This window comes from Vulpes vulpes, chromosome 14 (genome assembly GCF_048418805.1).
Source record: "Vulpes vulpes isolate BD-2025 chromosome 14, VulVul3, whole genome shotgun sequence".
In the NCBI taxonomy this organism is placed as follows: Eukaryota; Metazoa; Chordata; class Mammalia; order Carnivora; family Canidae; genus Vulpes; species Vulpes vulpes.
The window spans coordinates 48,447,346-48,470,123 of NC_132793.1; the positions used below are offsets into that span (position 1 = coordinate 48,447,346).

General features: G+C 49.4%; 1 protein-coding gene across 2 annotated transcripts in view; it reads left to right on the forward strand.

Moving 5' to 3' along the window:
- Positions 1 to 22,778, forward strand: part of EPB41L4A (erythrocyte membrane protein band 4.1 like 4A) — a 176,910-nt gene that overhangs the window by 48,606 nt on the left and 105,526 nt on the right. The window lies entirely within an intron of this gene.

Genomic DNA, 22,778 nt, shown 5'->3' on the forward strand with positions numbered 1-22,778 from the left:
AGCTATCAAGTGTCCTTGTGCCCAGCTCTGGAGACAGAGCAATGAGCTAGCCGTCCCTGAAGCTACATTCCGGTGGGAGGAGACCATTCATTACACAAGGGAAAAACAAATGCACGATAGTCGATAGTCGGTTGGAGGGGGTAGGAGTGTTGGGGGGTGGGGAGGATGGAGCAGTGGTTGGGGACAGCCTTTCAGGTGCAAAAACACTGGGACAGGAACCTGAATGAAGTTATTAGGAGGCAAACCATCTGGCTCATTGATGGAGAGAGAGCAAGCATCCTTGCAGAGTGAGCAGTAGGTAGGGGCCCTTGGGTACGTGTAATGGATACCGATTTATGAACGGCATTGAGGGTTATTTTAGGGCTGAGCGAATGTTTTGGGTTTGCTGGCTGAACTGGATCTTTATCCAGGGAGTGGATAAAGGACTAAGGTATACACCGTTTTAAGTGGATCTTTTGCGGTATGCCTGGGTCATGGAGCCTGCTTCACCTTCTACCTGTGTCTCTGTATGTCTCATGAATAAATAAATCTTAAAAAAACAATGAGTGGATATTTTGCAAACAAAATTCACATCACAAAATGAGGTTGGCAGAGAGGTATATGTGGTTGTATTGGAACTAGTGAAGGTAAAGATAAAACCTTAACCTGGTATTACATAGCATTTAAAAAATTGTATTCTTTATTTTTTAAGATTTTAGTTATTTATTCATGATAGACATAGAGACGAGAGAGAGGCAGAGACACAGGCAGAGGGAGAAGCAGGTTCCATGCAGGGAGCCCGACACGGGACTCGATCCCGGGTCTCCAGGATCACGCCCTGGGCCAAAGGCAGGCGCTAAACCACTGAGCCACCCGGGGATCCCCAAAGGGATCTGTTTTTATGACTATGTAGTCTTTCCATGAAAACCAGAAAATCTTTTCTTATTGGAAGAAGGTGATCTAAGCATTTTAATGGGTTGAGTTGTGTAGTTACAAGAGATAACTGAAGTCCCCACCCCCAGGCCCTATGACTGTGACCTTAATTGACAATAAACAGGGTCTTTGCAGATGACCAAGTTAGGATGAGGCCATTAGGGTGAGTCCTAATCCAGGATGACTGGGTCCTTAAAATAGAGAGAAATGTGGACACAGGGAGACATGAACAGAGGGACGACGGCGTGAAGATGTGGGGAAAATGTTACCTGCCAGCCAAGGAATGCCGAGGCTCCCGGGAGCTGGAGAGAGGCGTGGGTAGATGGTCCTCTGTGGCCCTCAGAAGCCACCAACCCCACAACGCCTTGGCCTGGGGTGTGGAGCCTCCGGAGCCTTGAGAGGAAGGCTTGGGGTGTGCAGGCCACCCTGCGGCTTTGGGAAACTCATGTGGGCCTTAAGGAATATTTTGTTTTCTTCTAAAGCTGTCAAGAATGAAGAGAGAAGATAGACCTGGAAACACTCTGCGTATCCTGGCAGCTGGACGGGCCCAGAAGAGGGCAAAGAGCACTGCCCACACGGCCCCTTGGGGCCGTGACCTTGCACCCTCTGGGTCTCCCCCCGTCTGGCCAACACCCTGTATTTGGTCGTTCATTTCTGTACCTCAGGCGGGTAACATGCTCTTTGGCAGCGGGGCAGCCCCGTGAATGTGGGGCTGAGTGAGTCCCCAGTGGCCACGCTGCGTTTCCGAGACTGCTGTCGCTGTAGGATGGTTTTCCCATTCTCCGCCCTAGTGTTTTATATGGCTGTTGTGTTACAGTGACACCAAAGGATCGTGAGCCGAATAAGCTTCCTTGTCACTGAGGAGCTGAAGTGTAGGATCGTGCCCTCCGAGGGGGACCCTGGAGCTGTGGGGGGTGTGGGTAGAAATTGAGGACGCTTCCTTAAAAGCGAACCTGGAAGACGCACTGTTGGCTTTCAGCTGGGGCCGGGGAAGGTCGGGGTCCCCCCACCCGGGGAGGCCTTTTCCTGGCATCCCGCCGGGTGGGTTTAGAGTGCCTGCGGTTCAGGGCCTTGAGGTGGGCCGTGCGATCATCCGAGGACATGGACGGCCGGGAAGACGGGCTTGTGTTTGAGTCCCGGCTCCGTGGCCTGCTGGCTGTTTGACTTTAAGTCACTTAGTCTGTGGGTTTCAGGTTTTCCTGCTCTGAGAGTTGGTGTGACCGCACTTCTAGCCTCAGAGGACAGAGGTGGAGAGCCAGGTGAGGGGTGGGTCACGGTCGGGGTCACAGACAGGGTCATGGTCGGGGGTCATGGTCGGGGTCAGGGTCACAGGGTCATGGTTGGGGGTCGGGGTCATGGTCAGGGTCGTGGTCGGGGTCACAGGGTCATGGTTGGGGTCAGGGTCACAGGGTCAAGGTCAGGGGTCAGGGTCACGGTCGGGGCCATGGGGTCACGGGGTCGGGGTTATGGTCATGGTCATAGCCATGGCGGTGGGTCCAGATGTCCACCGAGATGGTCCTCGCGCAGTGCTGTTCGGTCGTGGCTGCTCACCTACGTGGTCTGTGATTCCTGGACAGTGTCAGGAACGATAGAAAATCCGGGCAGGGGACGCGGTGTGAAACAGGCTCCACCTGCCTGTCCATGTGTGGAGGAGCGGCCGCCTCGGTGCCTGGCCCGAGGCATGGGGACGGGGATGCTCGTATCCTGGCTCCAGCCCTGAGTTAATGGGTTAAAGTCTATAAGCACCTAACCCTGCTCAAGTGATTTTTTTTCCTCATATTTCTCATTTGTTTTGATTAGATTGATAGGGTCCCAAAAATGAGAATGGTAGTGGTGATATTTTCTGCATGTAAATCTTTACCAGGTCCACCCTTTCCTGTTGATTCTTGGTGCTTGGGGGCTGGACGTGGCCGAGGGGTATTGCGTCGCGTAAGGACCACCTCTTCTCCGTCCGCTCACAGTCGGCGACGTCCAGGCTCGTCCTGTGGCCTAGCTGCCATGGGCCTTGCTGCTCCGGTGCCCCATAGAGTGGCTGTGTCTGTGTCCCTTGGATAAAGCCCCGCGGTGCACCTGCGGGCCGCAGGGTAGCTGCCGTCTTGGCTTCCCGAGGAGCCCGCGCCGCCCTCCACGTGGCCGTGCAGCCTGCATTCCCTCCGTGGCTTAGGAGGTCTCCCGCTCTCCGCCTCCGCACTAGACCCGGAGAGTGTAGACAGCAGGTTGAAGCACACACGGAGGCGGGCGGGCGCTCGGGTTCACGCGTGGGTGCTCGCTCTCTTTACTTTAACTGTGGTTGAGGCATTGGGCTGGTCCCGTCCTGCCACGGCTTCCTGCCCCATCACGTGGTTGTTCCCCTCGAATCTGAGCCTGTTCAGAAGGGAGAGCAACGCTCAGCACGGAGCTCACGCAGCCCGGATGTGAGCTGTGGGGGTTTTTTTGGATTGAAAAAAATGAGCTCTAAAAAATAAAAAATAAAATAAAATAATAATGAGCTCTATATCTACTTATTTTTTCCCCTCAAAAGTAATTTAGTGAATGTATCATGAGGTACCTTTGCTGTTCAGCGTCGCAGAGCCTGGGCAGCTCAGGGGGCCCCGAGGTCACCCCGCCCCCCCCCGCGTGTGCTGCTGTGTGCGTCCCGAGGGCTAGTCCCGGGGGCTCCGGTGGCTGTGACTTGCTCTTGCGAGCCGGCCTGTGCATGTTGGGAGGAATCCTGGATGCATTTTGCAGATGAGGAAACCGAGAGCGACCACAATTCAGCAGACTCGCTGGTGGCCTCGGCGGAGGGGGGCCCGGAGGGCTGCCTCCCTCTGCTGCCGCAGTGACCTGGGGCCACTGACTGTGGGTGGGTGGGGGTGGGGAGAGGCCCCCCAGCGGGCGAGGCTTGCTCGGGTGCTCAGTGCCCCCACGGTCTCCCTGCGCTGCATGGAGGGGCCGTGTTGCGGGGCCGCCCCTGGGGCAAGAGGCGTGTCCTGGGGCCACGGCCAGATGCAGTCAGCACGGGGCCTGGTGCTGCTGCACGAACCCTGAGGCAGGAGGTGCAGGCTCCGGGTCCTCCTTGACAGACGCCTCGGCGTCTGGGGCTCTGCAGGCCGGACGAGGACTGGGGGGCCAGTCACTGGGCGGGCTCGGCACGGGGTCAGCAGCAGGTGGGGAGGGCCCGCACCAGAGAGCCGGGCCCGGGGCCACCAGAGCCACCTCCCCGGCCCTGCGGCCCACGCCCGGCACCTGCGCGCCGTCCTCCGGAGACACTTCGGGAGGTGCTGTCCATGAAGACGTAATACGAGCCACACATGTGACTCTCCATGGCCGCGTTCAAAAGGGGTGGAATGAATCTTAACGACATATTTTATTGAATCCAGTGTATCTAAGATATTTCAGCGTGTATCCGGGTAACCGTGACTCTGTTCCGCCCTCAAGCCTGTGTTTTGTATTTTGCGTTTGCAGCACATGTCCCTTCGGGGTGTTTCCGGGGCTCGGTGGCGGACCGTGCCTGTGGCTCCCGCGTGGGCCCCGAGCTCTCGGATGGCGGCGGCTGATTAAGGCACATTTCCCACGTTGTTTGGAGACAATGACCGCGCCTCTTGGCTTTTGTCAGCATTTCACTGAACATTCTGGTTTAACACCCTTTAGAATGGAGAGACTGGATGGGCTGTTTTCGTAAGCACCACAGAAAAATCAGCCTTTAAAATCTGTGCTGTAGGAACTAGTGATTGACATGAAAAAAATAATTCATTGTGTGACTGTAGGTGATAAATCGCCTCTACTACATTTGCGTTTCCTTCTTTTTTTTTTTTATCTTAGTACTTACTGCATTTATTTTTTTTGTGTGTGTGTGTGTTTCGTTCTAATGTGTTAACTATTTCACCCTCCCCCCCAAAAAAAGAATCCAAGGAATTAGAAAATTACTAAAAAATTAGTAAATTTTTCTTAAGTGCGTTGCTACTTGAGGATCAAGGAGTATTAAAATTTCAAGAAAAAGGTTAATATTATAATATCGTTTGATTAAAATTTGATTTTTCTTTTCTTTTTTTTTTCTTCAATTTGAGGAGAACGGATTCCTTAGAGTGTTAACCAAAGGCATTTCAAGTCCGCTTGCTTCCCGAACATCCAGCAGGTGGGAGACTGGGATGGTGGGATCTGTTCTGGGGCAAATTGCTTAGGTTAGATCTATTTCGTTCTTTGCATAACAATAACCAAAGTCACTTCCTTTTTTTTTTTTTTTTAAATGAGTTTAGAGATAATCATTAACAAATGGTCATCATATACACAGTCCTTTTCCACCCCGGACTACAGCTCTTTATTCCTTTTTTTAAAAGATTTTATTTATTTATTCATGAGAGACTCAGAGAGAGAGGCAGAGACACAGGCAGAGGGAGAAGCAGGCTCCACGCAGGGAGCCCGATGCGGGACTCGATCCGGGGTCTCCAGGATCACGCCCTGAGCCAAAGGCAGATGCTCAACCGCTGAGCCACCCAGGGATCCCCTCTTTATTCCTTATATCATTTCTTTGGGAAAGTCAAACTGTTAAGTGGGGATTATTTTAATTTTTTTTGTTATTTTAATAATCTTTCCCTCCTAATTTCTAACACCTTTTTAAAGGACTGTAAGTTGCCCAAATGTCAGAAATAAAATGAGGATATGAGCCAGACACAAAACAGATGGCTAACGCAGATGGCACGTGACAGCCGCGCACCGCCGTGAGCAGGCCAGCCGGGCCCCACTGCCAGCCCGGCGCCCGGCCCACCCGCCCTCGCTCTCCGTTTCTTGGCCGAGTGCTGGCCACTTGCTGGGGTCAAGGTGCTTCCGTTTACGACCGACGTCCGATGTGCGCGGTCCCTGCTCTGACAGAAAGAATGTCTTGCTGAGCAGCTCTGTAATTTGGACGGTTCATCTTGAGAAGTAGCTTTAGAAAACTGTCCACGCGCAGAGTCGTTGACCCTCGACATGCAGAGTCCTTTCTTTATAAAAAGTCTCGTTGGTTCCAGAATGAAATGGACTTTCTTTCCTTTAAGGAAGGCTTTTCTAAAAATTCCAGCCCGGGTCCTAGCTACGACCCGTGACTGCTGCTGAGGTTTTCGCAGAACGGTGCAGGCGTGGAGGCAGCGTGGGTCATCCACCTGGCAGAGCCTTGAACCTGGGGAGCCGGGGAGGGAATGACGAAGTCGGCCTGGAGACGGGGAGCTGGCTGGCGTGAGCGGAGCTCCAGCCTTTGCACAGGGCCAGGGTGCCGAGCCCGGGGGAGGCCAGGAGGCCGCGGGCGCGGGGCCAGGACCCCTCCGCGGACGAATGGGGAGTTCCGGGGCATGCACGGCTGCAGCCGTTGGTGAGCGACTGTTCCCTTTGTGCTTTCAGAAATTTGAGGTGAAAAGAAATTCCTAAAATTATCTCTGGACGACGGCACGGCCAGTGGCACCCGAGGCGAGGGTGGCCGTTGCCTTTCCTACGAACCAGGAGGGCCTGCTTGACGACAGGGCTCTGCTGAGCGGCAGGGTGTGGTGGCCACGTGGAGGCCCGCTGTCATCTTGGGGACTCGGGGGGATCCCTCCCGGGTGCGGGGTGAGGCGTGCCCTCAGGAGGGCCAGATCCCGGAGGGGCTTGCCGGTAGAGGTGCGCGGGGAGGTTCCCCGAGGCCTGGGTGCAGCTGCATGCTGCCCTCAGTTTGGGCGTCCGCTTGGAGGGGCCCTGAGGGGCTCAGCAGCTTGCCTGAGGTCACAGGGGTGTCAGGAGCAGAGCGACCTGAACCCTGGTCCCCGGCGCCTCTCCAGCTGCCTCTGGACACCACCCCGTGCTGCTCTCCTGCCGCCAGGGGCCTCCCTGCACCCGCTTCTTTTCTTGTTCTAGATGTTCAAGAAATTGAAAAATCTGAAATTTCGAAATTTGAGGTCACCAAAGCAAAACATGCTGTTGTACTAAGTAAAAATGACAACAAAAACACCCAGAAGGGGCACCTGGGTGGCTCAGCAGCTAAGCATCTGCCTTTAGCTCAGGGCGTCACCCCAGGGTCCTGGGATCGAGTCCCACATCGGGCTCCCTGCATGGAGCCTGCTTCTCCCTCTGCCTGTGTCTTGGCCTCTCTCTCGGGGTCTCTCATGAATAAATAAATAAATTTTTTTAAAGCCAGAAAACCAGAGATGCATAAAGAAAAAAGTTCATAATTCCTCATGAGCCATTTAAGTCACTAGTTTGCTTTTGTGAAATTTAAGTGAAATTCCTTCTAGGCATCGGGTCCACTCAGCACGTGTATCCAACACTTCTTATCCTCTTGTCGCCCAGTTTGTCACCTGGTGGATGACCTTCCCGTACTCAGGAGCTCTGCTGTTGATGGCCCTGCGGGCGGGGCCAGGCGCTTTCCGGGAGCACTGCCGCTGCTCCCCCACCGCCCGTTACCCCGCTGTTCCTCACTTCTCATCATCCGTCCCTCTGTTTGCCTACATGGTCTTGCGTCTCTACCCCTCTCCTCACGAGCCCGGAGGTCCTCGCCTTTCCGTCCTGCTTGCGGTTCCTTTCTCACCTGATCTTCCCAGAGCAGCAATCATCAAACATCCTAGATCAACATTTACAGGTTAAAATAGTATTTCCTCACCTTGGATTTTACTGAGACAGGTCGGAATTTTTTTCTTTTTTTCTTGATCGTTTTTTGTTTCGTTTTGCTTTTTCCCTGTAGCTGTTTTAATGAACATTGCAATGACAAACTGTAAGTTCCTGGGCATGTTAACTTCATCCTGTTACATCTGCTTCCCCCCTTTGTTTTCCGTGTCGCGAGCTCTCCATTTAGGTGGAGCACGTTTCCCAAGATTTCCTGGGGTCGGGCCTATTGGTTGGGTAATCTCGTAGCCCCCGGATGCTCAGAAAACGGTCTCTGTCTTCAGGACAGGCGAAGAGCGCAGTGGTCGGGCTTTTTCTGTCCGTAGAGCCTGTTTGACTGTCCTAGGCTATGGCGTTGCCCACAAGGTGTCTGGTGCTCATCTGATTTTTCTTCGTCTGTCCTCTGTTCAACTTGCTGGAATGACTATAATCTGCAGGGTCTCCGCTGGCTCTGCCGAGACTGCAGGATGACGTGTAGGCAAGGCCAAGCCAGCTCGACTGTTTGCTGCAGCAATAATGACCTTGCACGCTTCAGACGAGGGAGGACAGAGATGGGGAATGGATAGGGTTTATTAGGGTTCGGTGACAGGTGGTTCAGCGCAAGGACATGGAACCAGACAAGATGTTGGGTGAGGTGACCTAAGCCTGGTAGGCTGAGGAAGGAGTGTTGACTCAAATGAAGAGCAGTTGAGCTGTTTATCAGATGGACGGGGTTTTGGAAAGTTCTGGAAACAAACAGTAAGATTTTGGGAAACTTCCACCTTCCTGGGTTGGAGTTTGTTGAAATGGTGAATCACGGTAACGCACGCACCAGGGTATGTGGTTGCAGGTGAATTTCCTTCTCAGCTTCAGGAGTTCACAAGCCTGGGCACGTGCCTTTTGTTGCCTTGTTAGTGTTGTCTGAGCTTGCTTGGGAGCCCTCGGCCCTTCTTTCAGCTCAGGGAGGTTTCTTTTGTTTTGATCTCCGCCTCTCTCCCTTCTAATTATTTCTTCTCCATCCGTTACTGTTTCTTCCCCGGGAATACCTGTTTTCTGCGTGTCCTGTCTTCCGATTATGTCTTCCATGTCTCACACTCTTGCTTGCAATGTTGGATCTTTGAGGACACTGAAGGTTTTTTTGTTTGTTTTTTTGTGTGTTTGTTTGTTTTGACACTGAAGGTTCTTAGTGATGGCCGTGCCTTTTCCATTTTGTCCATTGGAACTTTAATTTTTGAAAAAGATTTTTATTTATTCGTTTGAGAGAGAGTGAGAGCCAGAGAGAGCACAAGCTGGGGGAGATTCCCGAGCGCAGTGCCTGACATGGGGCTCGGATCCCAGGGCCCTGGATCATGGCCTGAGCCTGAGGCAGCTGCTCGACCAACTGAGCCACCCAGGGGCCCTGAAATTTTGATTTTAGAAGTCATGTTACTTGGTCTTAGGAAGCCTTTTGTGTGTGTGTGTTTTAAAGATTTTATTTATTTATTCATGAGAGACACAGAAAGAGAGGGAGAAGCAGGCTCCCTGCAGGAAGCCCGATGCGGGACTTGATCCAGGACCCTGGGGTCACGCCCTGGGCCAAAGGGAGACGCTCAACCTCTGAGCCGCCCGGGCGCCCCTATAATGAAAATACTAACAAAGCCTCACTTGATCTTCTAAACTCGAAATTACCTCCAAATTAATTTCATCAAAAATCACGTAATTTTAAAGTCGGGAAGCTGAGTGTTTATGTTATAGCCATACCTTGGGCTGCTTTACCTGGCGAAAGAAAAAAGATAATTTTTATTTTGTGTCAGTTGAAAACCCCTTGGCGCTGGAACTTCAGCAAATTTTTAGCAACTTGCTAAGCTGTTATTTTAATAGTTGGTGTTATATTTCGAGAAGCTCTTTTTATTTTGAGAAACAGGTACCCACCCCCCCGCGCCCCGCCAAGCAGTGCTGTATCTGTGGCGCGTTCGAGCCGTAGAAGTGCTCCCCAAAGCTGTAACTTGAAGCAGAAGTCCGAGCGGGCAACACTGGAAGGGCTGAAGGTCACCCCGGAGGCTGTACTGCTAATTCAGGGCCGAGCCTGGGCTGGATGCTGTGGATTGCCAGTATCGTCATTTTTTTTACAAAACAAAGTAGTGATTTAGGCCGTTATTGTAGACTGAGGTTCCGTAAGAGCATCCTCTGCTTTTCTTTTATTCCTGTGGCTCAACGGGTTGTGGACCCGAGGGCTCCTGGGGGGTGTCCCCTCTCTGAGGTGCCAGGGGGGCGCCGGGCTCTTGCAGGGAAGGCGGGACAGGAAGCGGGGCAGGGACCGCCCTGGGCTTGGGTCCCCAGGCTCTGCGCCTCCACCCGGGGTTCCCCACATCCCCAGCCCGCCTTGCCCGGCACCAGGTGGCCTATCGCCCCCCGCCCCTGCGGTGCCAGTGCCCTGCGGGACACACCTCAGCTTGCCCGAGGCCCCGAGGCCCGGCAGAGGCCAGGGGACCCTGATCTTGGGCGTGAAGGACCCGTGACAAGGAAGAGCAGGGACGGTCGGGAACACGGGAGCGGCTCCAGCGAGGCATTCGGGGTCACCCCGGGACCTCGCCCCTTGAAAGCCCCACAGCGACCCAAGAAGAGACCGAGGGCCGAGCAGATGGGAGGAAGCCGCTGTGGGACCGAGGAGCTTTGGGGGTGGACAGGCCGGGAACTTTGGGGTCCCCGGATGGCAGAGGGCGAGACCTTCTCTTGAACCATTTATTCAGAAATAATCGTGAACTGAAAGAAGCGTTGCGGGCAGAGCGCAGGCCATGGCCCCTGTTCCCCGCCGGTGGGTCGGCACTTCACCGTAGGGACGGCCTCTCTCTGCTACTTCTTGATTTGTGTATCTGTGAACATGTTCGTATATTAGAATTGCCCCGGGGGTGTGATCCTGCCCTTCCCTTCCTTTTGTCGCTCACCTTCCCAAGGTTTGACTGGAGTCCCCCCAAGTTAGCTCCTGTGTTCTTTTGAAAGGTTCCCCTCATTCTTGGAGAACTCTTTTCCCCTTTTCTGTACAAAAAAATTATTTTGGGCTCTTTACCTTCCTGTCTCAGCCTCATATTCATCTGTTTTCTAAGGAGGGGGCAGGTAATGGTGTCTGGAAACCAACGGTGTGGGCGCTGCGGTCCTCGGCACCGAGGTGCCTCTGCTCCCGGGCCCTTGGCGGGCGGCCCTACAAGGGAGTGTGCGTGTGTGCAGAGACCTGTATTGCCCGTATCGTGTGTGGTGTACGGGAGTTTTTATTTCCCAGCACTTTACTCTTAAAATTCCATTTTTCATAAATGGAAGCGTTTTTGTATTATATGGGTGGATATTGTGCAAGATTAAAAAAAAATTCCTCTTCCCAATCCTGCAAAAAATTCTAGCAAAATGAGGACTTGATGATGATAATGTATTGAGACGCCACAGGAGTCTGGGAACGTGGGCTCTGTCTTATCCAACGGGAGCCCCACTCGGGAGGAAGAAACATCAGTAACAAATGGGAATTCCTAGTTAAGGAAACCAAATATTTATTATGTTCACAATGGAGACTCCTAAGAGTCCCAGATAACAGGCTAGTGCCGTGATCCGCAGGGACAGGCTTTGAGGTCTGCCCGGGATGGAGGTGCCAGGGGGGCTCCAGTGCAGGGAGTTTGGGCACGCAGGGCTCCCTAACCAGGAGCTGTTGCAGCTTTCCCATCTAACCCTTGTGTTGCCTAAGGTGTGTGCGGTGACAGACAAGAAGTAATGAAGCGTGTTGGGGGCAAGCTCTGCCTAATCTTCACGGAAGTCTGTGTTTCCAGGCTGAGAACTGAGTCTGACCATTGTCTGGGTGTCTGTGGTTGTTCAGGTGCATGACAAACTGCCCAAACTCGAGCGGCTTGACAGGACACCCACTGTATTATGTATTATGCAAAGCACGTAGGTCCAGACATGGAGCAGGGCTCGGCTGCATGAGGTTTCTCCATGTGGCGCTGCCTGGGGACACTTGTTGGTATTGATGGTGCAGCTGTGCTGTTTGGGATGTCTTGGCAGGACACTGGAGGGTGGGCCCAGCTGAGCCCCATTCCTTCTTAGTCTCAGGTTTTCTCCGGATGGTCTCTTGAGCTGGGTGGTTTGGCTTCTTTCATGTCGCTCGAGGGTTCCAAGACACCATCAAGGAAGCAGACAGTTGTTTTAAAAGCTACCTTGGAACTGGCTTAGCAGTGCTCGGACGACGCCGTATCGGGGGGAGCGGCCATAGGCGAGGCCAGAATCAAGGAGGAGAATTAGACCCACCTCTTGATGGGAAGAGAGTCAACAAGTTGGCCGCGGTCTTCACTGCCCCATGCCTGGGGAAAAAAAGGAGTTTGAAACAAACAAACAAACAAAAAACCAAACTGAGTTTGAGGTGTGTAGATTTTTAAGACCTAAACCTTCTGGGGGCACCTGGGTGGCTCAGTCAGCTAAGCATCTGCTGTCAGCTTAAGTCATGACCTCGGGGTCCTGGATGGAGCCCAGTGTCGGGCCCTCCGTTCACCAAGGGGTCGGCTCCCTCCCCCCCATGCTTGCGCTCTCTCTCAAAGAGATATGTAAAATATTAAGAAAAATCCAGCAAAACCTAAAGATTCTAACCAAAATAGGATATCGATTGTTTTTAGTTGTTTATAATTGTTAATAATATATAGTACAGAGGTGCTTGGGTGGTTGGCTGCTCAGTTGGTTAAGCATCCGACTCCTGATCTCAGCTCAGGTCTCCATCTCAAGGTCATGGGTTCAAGCCCTATACTGGGCTCCAAGCTGGGTGTGGAGCCTACTTAAAATAATAATAATAATAAAAAATATAGTACATTTAAAATTTTGGAATCAGCTTTTCATCATTCAAATTAAAGTTTAAATATTATATCTTAAGGGGTTATATATTTCTAAACATAGATCTTTGGCTTAACACGTGTCCTGCTCTATAAGGTTCAAGAGGTTAAAGATGATCGCTTAAACGTCCTAAAGTTGTTAATGATTTCACAAGGATTTCTTTTTTTTTTTTAAGGATTTATTTATTCATGAGAGAGAGGGAGGGAGGGGCAGAGACACAGGCAGAGGGAGAAGTAGGCTCCATGCAGGGAGCCCGATGCAGGACTCGATCCCGGGTCTCCAGGATCAGGCCCTGGGCCGAAGGCGGCGCTAAACCGCTGGGCCACCGGGGCTGCCCTCATAAGGATTTCAGTTTGAAAATATATAACCCATTTTTCCTTTTTGTTACAGAAAAAACAAGTCTTAGGTTGTGAAATGTCTTATATTGCCCGAGGTTTCACTGCTTATCTTACTCTGATCCGTAATGAATAGAATGGATTGATAGAGTTTCTGTTCACTTTCTGGGTCTCTCATTACCTATGAGATTTTTTTAGCTCAAAGGTTAAATTTCAAATCAGATTTAAAGAAGAATTGCAAAGAGTAAGAGAGTTCCTGAATACCCTTCACTCAGTATCCCTTGATGTTGACATTTATATAGTCATGTTGTATTTATTAAAACCAGGAAATAATACGGTAAATTCACTGTACATAATACCAGTAAGTAAACCATAGATTATTTTTTGGATTTCAAGTTTTTCCACTGATGTTCTCTTTTCCGTCCAGAATCTAATTCAGAATACCATAGTGCATTTAGAAAGATTAATTTTTGAGATTCATAACATTCATGAATTGAAGACCCTTAGAAGACGTTCGAGCCATACAGGAGAAATATAAAATTTTGAGTTGTGTTATAGGCATATCTATTTCTTGGACTTAATTGTTTAATGCAAATTGGATGAAACTAAGAAGTCTGCTTTATATTAGTTTTGAAAATAGCTCCCTAGTCTGGAAATTCTGATTTTTGTCGGCAGAGAATGCTGCTTTCTATTATTTGGTCTCTGAGCTTCCTTGTGGATGGCTTGTTTTTCTTCTTTTGGTTGTGTTTTGTTACTAACAAGATTTTTGTGAACCGTTGACAAGATCTGTAAGAGGCAGAGGTAGTAGATGTTTGTTTGAGGACAGTGAGTGGCATCGGTTCTATTCCTAGAACTTCAGGTAGCTAGCCCTTGACCTGTGGGCAGCTCTCTCACCTCGTGGGCCCCAGTATCCTCCTCTATAAAATGAGGAAGGTTCACGGGTCTCCCCAAATACATGAGAATCAAGGAGAATCTATTTTGCAGTACGTGTCATCAAGAATGCACCCTCGTTGGGATAGGAGAACAGTTCTCGGGCTTTTTCTGTCTCAGGATTTCCTCATGTGCCTTAGAATTACGACCAAGGCTTTTGGTGGCTGTCAGTTAAGTGTCTGACTCCTGATTTTGGCTCAGGTTGTGCTCTTGGGTTGTGGGATCGAGACCTGATTCTGGCTCTGTGCGTAGTGGGGCGTCTGCTTGAGATTATTTCCTTCTCTCTCCTTGTGCATGCATTCTTGTCCTGTCTCTCTCTCAAATAAATCTTAAAAAAATAAAAAATAAAAAATAAAAAGAATTCCTGAGGACCTTACAGAACTTTTGGCTGTGAGGGTACCAGAAGTTAAAACTGAGAAATTAAAAAAAACAACAACTAAACTAATTCATTTTATAGATTCCCATTACATGCCAATGTAAATATTTTTATAAAGATAGTTGTATTTCCCAAAATAAGACAATTTCCGATAAGGAGAGGGACATTATTCTTACATTTTTTGCAAATTTCTTTAGGACTCAGTTAATAGAAAATGGCTGATGGGCACATCTGCCTCGTGCATTGTGTGTCGTGAGCTCGTACGCCACGCAGCCTCTGGAAAACTCTATGCTTGGGTGAGAGAGAAATGATAAGTAACTAAGGGGAGTTCAGTTTCAGCCCTGCTCCTGGAGCACGGCCCGGAGCCCGGCTGAGGCGCCGGTGGTGGAAGCCAGGGAGCCGGGCCTTGGCTCTGCTCTGTGGGCCGGGCCCTGCCTTCCCCAGGTAGCCCCGCGCCGGGGCTGGCAGTGTGGGGGGCCAGCTTGGGTGCCGAAGCGCCTTCCCCTGCGGCCCGTCTGTAAAATGGGGATAAACACGCCGCGTTCACTGAGCCCTCCAGGGGTGGACGAGGTGACACCAGGACGTGCTGGCCGGTGCGGCCACCCTCCCGCCTCTGCTGCGCTTGAGGACGAGGGGGGGAGTGGGAGAGGGGCTGGCAGTGGGGCGGGCGCTGGGGTCTCGGGCAGGAGCAGGAGGTGACAGGGCCCGGAGCCCTCGGCCCGTGGGCTGTGCTTCCGGGGAGGGAGGCCGTCAGGAGAGGCCGCGAGGGGAGGACGGAGGCCTCAGGCAGCCGGGGGTGGGGAGGGGGCACATGCAGCCCTGCCCCAGGCCGCGGGCTCCCCGGTGCACAGGGCCCTAGGCCGCGGGCCGCCCCAGAGCGGTGAGCGCCACCGACAAACTTGGATGTGTGGAAAACAGACGTAGCACCTTAAGGAACAGACATTTTACTTTTTTTTTCAAAAAAGATTTTATTCTTTTATTTATCCATGAGCGACACACAGAGAGAGGCAGGGACACAGACCGAGGGAGAAGCAGGCCCCACGCAGGGGGCCCAACACGGGACTCGATCCGGGGACCCCGGGGTCATGCCCTGGGCTGAAGGCAGGCGCCCCACTGCAGAGCCGTCCGGGCGTCTCTAAACATTTTACTTTTAAATGACTAAAAGGGATTTTTCCTTCTAGATTCGTCACTTACAGGGTAAAGGTGACTCTTAGTCAAAACCCGTCAGATGGGGGTTAACAGTCTTTGGTCTGAGAAGCAGGTATAGCGGTGCCTGAGGATCTCTCCCCCATGCTCCCACTTTACCTTATCCTAACAGGCCTGAACTGGAAAAAAAAAAAAAAAAAAAAAGCTAAGAACGGTAACTTGGTTTATGTTTTCCCGCAGAACCTGGAACATGTTATGTTAAAAACACTAAATAAGAATATAGTGCATTTCTAAAGGCGTAACATTAAAGAATTTTTTAAAGGGTTCATTTCTCTTTTGTGAATGAGCAAACTGCCTGAAATGCAGTAGTTATCGTTCTGTGCAGCTGGTAAAAACCTGCCCTTCTGGTTTGTAATGTCATGTTAATCTGCAAAGGTGTTATTACTCATTGGAAGAATTCTTTGTTCTGGCTGAAAGCCTCACTCATGGTATTTTCCAAGGAAACATGTCCTGTTTGGGAGTCTTTCTCAAGATTTTAAGCCTCTGGTAGCTCTCTTCTTTCCAGAATGCTGCTGGTGTGTCAGTAATAAAAGTAATCTATCTCTATTTGCTGAGATTTAAGTGGCATCTAACCCACAATCCAGAAATATGTCACAGGCATTTACTCTCATTTGAAAACTAAGTTAATATCTTGTAAGAGTAAGTGAATTTTTTCCCGAATGGAGTTGGAAAAAGCCAGGTCCATCTTTTCTTCATTTTCTTCGTTCTCTGCCTCCTATCCAATCTCTTTCAACTTCCTTATGATAGAAAAACAAAAAACCTGTCATATTTATTTTATTGCATAAAGAAAAATATATATTTCTGTATAAGATTTCTATATAAAAGTGTAAACAGGGCCCCTTTATTTTGCCATCGCTTATAAATTTCAAATCTAAGACTTCCTTCTTACACTGCCTTTGGAGTCCATTGAGTTTGTTGGAATTACACGACACTGAAACAAATGTTTGACTAAAAGTAAACCGTGCAGCTTTGACTTAGCTGAGCAACGAGGTCAGGATAAGTGAATCCATCCATCTCTTGCCTTCGTAGGTGTGACTGGTCAGGAAGATAGCAGTCTTCATGACGGACAGGACCGAGGTGGAGTCACAGGCCACCACGTCCCCAGCCCTTCCCGGCCCTCTTCTTGGTTGTTGGCTCCAACTGGTCATTCAAAGAATTTTTAGGGAGTTCTTACCATGCGTAAGTTCTTGAACTGCGTGGAAAGGGAGTGTGTCCTCAGCCCCTGCTTTCAAAATGTCTAAATATTATTAGGAAAGTGAAGAGAAGCATGCAGTAGCTTTAATAAAGGCAGAGAATAGTTTAAGCCTCAGAGGCAGGCAAGCATGAGAGGTTGGGTGGAGGGAGAGGCCCAAGGTTGAGGAGATAAAGAGGGGCTTTGTGGGGGTGGTGACATCTGAACTGGATCTTGAAGGATTCAGCGGGGTTTTGAGGACGCCAGGGCAGGAGAGAGATTCCAGAAAGGAAGCATCCTTTCTTGATAGCTGTGTTGCCGCTCAGCTCATTCTCTCGAGTCTTGCTTGGCGAGCTCCATCACGTGCCTGAGCCCACGCTGTGAATTTATTCATCTTTGTGGAAGTCCCCGGACCCATCGCGGAGTGCTGTGATCGCAGTTTTATCTTACTTTGTAGCATCTTGATGAGTTTCTTATTTCGGTAGAGACTTCTAGAAATGATCAGGAAAAAAAAAACTGATGGTGCTAAACACGATCCCGTTCTTGGCTTCTTTTTCTTTTTGCCAAGTACTCAAAGAGGTGTAAAGTGAAGAAAAAAATTTTCCTTAAACTTAAAATGAAACTAACCCATCTGACATAGGAGTGAAGCCCCATGGCTCAGTGTTTTAGGGACTTTGGGGATGCGTAGCCTCCACAAGGGTACGTGTTGGTCTCTACTGACTGGGGCTACCTGCCCAGAGAGCTCGGGAAGAAGTCAGGTCAAAAAGGCTGAAAGTAGCTTTTTTGGGGTGGATGGAAAGTGTGAATTATTCATCTATCACCATAGGGCAGCCCGGGTGGCTATCAGTTTAGCGCTGCCTTCAGCTCAGGGCGTGATCCTGGAGACCCCGGATCCAGTCCCACGTCGGGCTCCCTGCATGGAGCCTGCTTCTCCCTTGGCCTGTGTCTCTGTCTCTCATTAATAAATAAATAAAATCTAAAAAAAAAAACAAAACAAAACCAACATTGACGCTCAACACCGCATCCCCGGTCAGCTCTGTACCTTTTCCCTCCTTAACGCCTCACAGTGGAACAGCTTCCTCTGTGAACAAAAGCAGGTAATGACTAGTTCCCACTTGGCATCCTTTTTCTTTTAAAGCCTATTTTAATGCAAGTAGAATGCAATCAAATGTGTGAAAAAGCTTGAAAACCAAGTCCTCCTTTGTCCCACTTCCTAGGAGTTTCTTAGTTACTCCATAGCCCCAGGACTTCCCCAAGGTTCCACTGGTTGAGGACTATTGTATCACCTTCTGGGCGCATCGTGTTCTCGGGCGTTCGTGTTCTCGGGCGTTCCTTAGCGCGCTGCTCCCATCGCCGGGGCCTAAGCGCTTGCTGGTATGGGACGGGTGCTCAATCCGTATCTCCCGGCCCTTTCATCACATCATGGGTGGTGGTGTCCTTTTCTAGAGATAAGTCCTGCAGTTGGCCCGCTCCCTGCCCAGTGTTCTAGCTCTTGCTTTGGCCCCCACATCTGTTCTCTGTCGTGTCTTAACTTCTCTGTTCAAGGATGGTTTCTTCTGAACCGGAAGGCCATCAGTCTCAGCTGCAAAATACAGGCCACGGGCAACCTCTGCGAAGAATCTACGGGAAGAGTACAATTATCCATAAGAGCAGGAGACATAAATAATGGAATACAAATTGGGGCCAGGGTGATTGGCAGTGGCCAGTTAGGGCAGGACTGGGAGAAATGGGAGCTGGTGACATGGACCCCCTAGGCCGGCGGCCCATCGGCTGCTGGCGCTCATGGCTAGACCCACGTCATGTCACAGTACGGGAGGTGGTCTTCACGTGCACATGTGCTGGAGGCGGCGACCGAAGTGTAGTATTTCTGAGGTCCACCCGCCTCTGCCCCAGGTTCGTGTGTCGCTGCACAACATACAGGGGGGATCAGGAGATAGTGGCGTTTCTTCGTAGGTCAGCTCTGGACTCGTTGTGTGGCCCTGCATGTTTCCCTGGGGGTTCTCCGTAGAGGACAACGAGGGGCTAAGGGGTGACCGTCGTAAAGAAGTTTCAGCACCAGATTCTGCACAAACACAAAACTGTTAGAATCGACAGACTATGTTCTGATATTTTTGGAGGGATGGTTTTGGCAAATGGTGATTCCTTCTGTGCACAAAACTTCTGCTATTTCCGTGTACTTCCCAAACTGCTAAGCTGGTTTTCCAAGCTTTCTTTGATATGTGTAGACTATTATTTATGCTTTATAAACAGATTTATATGTATGAAGAAACGAACATTTTTGTGGGATTATAGGCATAATGTGTTTTTCATGAAGATGGCCTTGATTTATGTATTTATATATATGCACACACACATAATTTTTTTTCTAAAAACTCTGCCCCATTTCAATGCTGAAATTTCAAGGCAATTCATTCCTCTTCTGTGCATGAAGCCCTTTTCCCCCTGCTTGGGTTAGAGGAATTCAGTGGAGTTGTGCTGCTCTACTTGCTCTAGTTACTCTATTTGTTCCTGTCTGCGCCTGGATAGGAGGACAGATCTGGAGGAGAGATTAGACGGAGACGGAACTCTAGCTCGTATGTCAGCCTTCCAGAAATATTTTGGAAGATAGGCACGCATTTTCCACAACAGCCTGGAAGATAAAAAAAAAGCAGATCTCAGTCAGCCAGAGTGGTTTAAAAAAAATTCCCAGGGACACCTGGGTGGCTCAGAGGTTGAGCATCTGCCTGCAGCCCAGGGTGTGATCCTGGGGCCCTGGGATCGAGGCCCACATCAGGCTCCCTGCATGGAGCCTGCTTCTCCCTCTGCCTGTGTCTTTGCCTCTCTCTCTCTCTCTCTCTCTCTGTGTCACTCATGGATAAATAAAATCTTAAGAATAAATTCCTGAGGCAAAAGGCAAATAGGAAACAATTGTAGGTGAAGACTGGAGCCCAAAATATGGGCAGGAGGATCACAGGAGGGAGGTGGCGATGGATGAAGGGTGGCTCCATGTTTACCGATTGGGGCTGTATTGGCAGGAGGAGGAGACCCAAGCGACCATCAGGGTGGCCCATGGAGACTGTGAGATAACCAGGGTCTTCGCAGTGAACTCCTCCCGTGGCTACTTAGCGTCAACTGCTACTGTTGGCAACCAGGGGATCTGCCTGTTGCACTTCCATTCCTACGAGAAACTGTTAGTCTTCATGATATTTTTAGTATACCATTGGACCCAGTTTTCTGTATTCTTAGGATTTTTACTGAGGACCCTGGCATGGCTCTTAGGTCCAAATATACACAATCAGTGCTCCTGTGGGGCAAGGGAAGAGAAGCTGGTGGACTGCCTGGCTGCTTCCCTTTATTTAGTACCTCAAGAATGCTGGGAAACCTGGCTTAGGAATCAGTCGTCACTACTGTCTATCCCACTTGATTTCATCTCCACATGCCTCTGCCGATGGACACCCTACCAGTGGGAACCAGTGTCGGGAATTGCATTCTCAAGTCTTTTCCTCTGTCTTTGCATCAGTTGCTCAGAAATCAGAGTCCTTGGCTGAAACCAGGTCATGTGCTGTGGCTCAGCTGCTGCGAGTTGTGGAATGGAGTCTGTTTCTTGCATCTACCAAGACTCACATGATTAGGCTTCTTTCCAAATAGGGAACAGGTTTGATATTACATAACTAGAACAAAAGAATTAAACTGGAAAATTCTTTATGAAGAATATTTGACATTAGAAATTCTTTTAGGGCAGCCCGGGTGGCTCAGCGGTTTAGCTCAGAGCCTGATCCTGGAGACCCGGGATCAAGTCCCACGTCAGCTCCCTGTGTGGAGCCTGCTTCTCCCTTGGCCTGTGTCTCTGCCTTTCTCTCTCTGTGTCTCTCATGAGCAAATAAAATCTTAAAAAAATTATTTTAATGTAACTCATAGATATTACAAGATTTATTGTCTTTCCAGATTCCCATAAATGACTTGATAAAATTATCAACCATTCTTAATTAAAAATCAAAACAGAATAAAACAAAACAAAAACAAAACCCTAGAAAGTAGGAATAAAAGGAACCTCCTATTTGATAAAGAGTATATACAAGGGATACATAGCAGCCAGTATACTTAATGATGAAATTTTAGAAGCAGTTGCATTAAAGTCAGGAAGAAGATTGGGATTATTGTTCTCACAACTACCAGTCATCCCAGTCATCCTATTGAGGCCCCAGCTAATGCAGTAAGAAAAAGGAAGAAATATGGAGGAGGAATTTGGAAAAGAAAGAACTAGAACAACTTACTATTTGTAGAAAATGTGGTTATCTAAAAAGATTCCACAGACAAATTCTTCTCACCGATACAAATTTAGGATGATGGCTATGAAATAGACCAATATGGAATAATTAGCTGTTAATATATTGGAAATCGGAAAGTGTAACAACAATAAAACTATAAAATAGCTAAGAATAAACTTTTATTAGTTTTCTGTTGCTGCATAACAAATTTCTACAAATTGGTAGCTGAAATCTACCCCCATTTGTTATCTCACCATTCTGTAGGTCAGAAATCCAGGTTAGCGTGGCTGGGTGTTCTGTGCTTAATTTCAGAAGGCTAAAATCAAGGTGTTGGTTGTCTGAGTGCTTTTTTGAAGGCTCTGGGGAAGAACCATAAAAGACCCCAAATAGCCAAAGCAATCTTGAAAAAGCAGGGCAAAGCTGGAGCATTACGACTCTGGACCTCAAGTTATAGAGCTAGAGTAATAAAAGCAGTATGGTACTGGCACATAGACACATAGATCAATGGAACAGGATAGAGAACCCAGAAAAAACCTACAATTATATGGCCAATTAATATTTGATAAAGTAGGAAAGAATATCCAATGGAAAAAAGACAGTCTCTTCAACAAATGGTACTGGGAAAACAGGACAGCCACATGCAGAAGAATGAAACTGGATGACTTTCTTACACCACACATAAAAATAATTTAAAAATGGATTAAAGAACTAAATCTGAGACCTGAAACACAGGCAGTAACCTCTGATGGGGGGAATAAGTGATGGGGATGAAGGAGGGCACCTGTTGTGATGAGCACCCAGTGTTGCAAGCGTTGGATCACTGTATTATGCACCTGAAACTAATATAACACTGTATGTTAATTATACTGGAATTTAAATAAAAACTTAAGAAAATAGCGACCTGGTTCTAAACTTCTAATAGAGAAATTGTCTAAGAATTTGCAAAGACAGTTTTAGGAAAGAAAGGTGGATACCAACAAAACTACATTTTTTTTTATTTTTATAAATTTATTTTTTATTGGTGTTCAGTTTGCCGACATATAGAATAATACCCAGGGCTCATCCCATCAAGTGCCCACCTCAGTGCCCGTCACCCAGTCACCCCCACCCCCCGCCCACCTCCCCTTCCACCACTACTACATTATAACCGAATCATTCAAATCTTGGAGGATTGGTTCAGGAATAATCCATGGGGTAGAGTAAGGGCTAATATAGTAGATGATGAAGTTTTTATCACATCAAAAGAGAAATGATGACCTTTTCAGTAAAATGTCTATCCATTTGGAAACAAAGTTAGGTCCTTATCCCAGCACGAAAATAATTTACAGATAGAATGAAGAGCTAACGACACCAAATGAAGTCACACAGGGGCGCCTGGGTGACTCAGTCGGTTAAGCTCAGGTCTGGATCTCAGGGTGGTGAGACCGAGCCCCGCCTCTGGCTCTGCACTGGGCATGGGGCCTGCTTGGGATTCTCTCCCCTTCTCCCTCTGCCCCTCCCGCTCGCTCTCTTTCTAAAATAGATAAATAAATCTTAAAAAAATAAAACCAGTACAGGTATCATAAGTGCTTAGGAGAGTTTGTCATAGACACCAAGTTAGAGACTCCCTGGCCAAGGGCTCAGAGATGCAGCTGGTTGGAAAGTGGGTGGTGGGACACCTGGATGTGTATCAGGAAAGTGCACGTCAGGAGTCACCCTCTCCCCTCTTCCTTGTTCACTCAGCTAGGGAAGTGTCGCTCGACCTGGTCTGGGCAAAGGTGGGGAAATGGACCTTTGTGGCACACGTCGTAATGGCCTTCTTGGCAGCGCCTGCTGTAACCCGGAGTGTGGCACCCTCAGAGTGCTGTCCCATCCAGTCACAGACCTGGCTCGTCACGGGAGGACATGAGCACGGAGACAGGTCCCGTGCGTGGCACTGCTGCTTCAGGGGCGTGCGTCCCAAACCAGAGGTCCATCGTGGCGGGGCCTCTGTGAATTGTCTGGCGGAGTGTGAGGAAGACCCCGATGAGGTTTCACCACGGGGACTGAGCAGAGAACACAAACACCTCTGGGATTTGTCACCAGCATCTGCTTCCATCACCTCTTAGCCGTGTTATGATGAGGCCTTTAGTCCAGACATTGCCCTTACGTCTCAAATCAATTTTCTAGAAGCAGTGCCGGGCCGGGTACTCTCCGGGGGTGAGCAAGTGCATGTTGGTGAC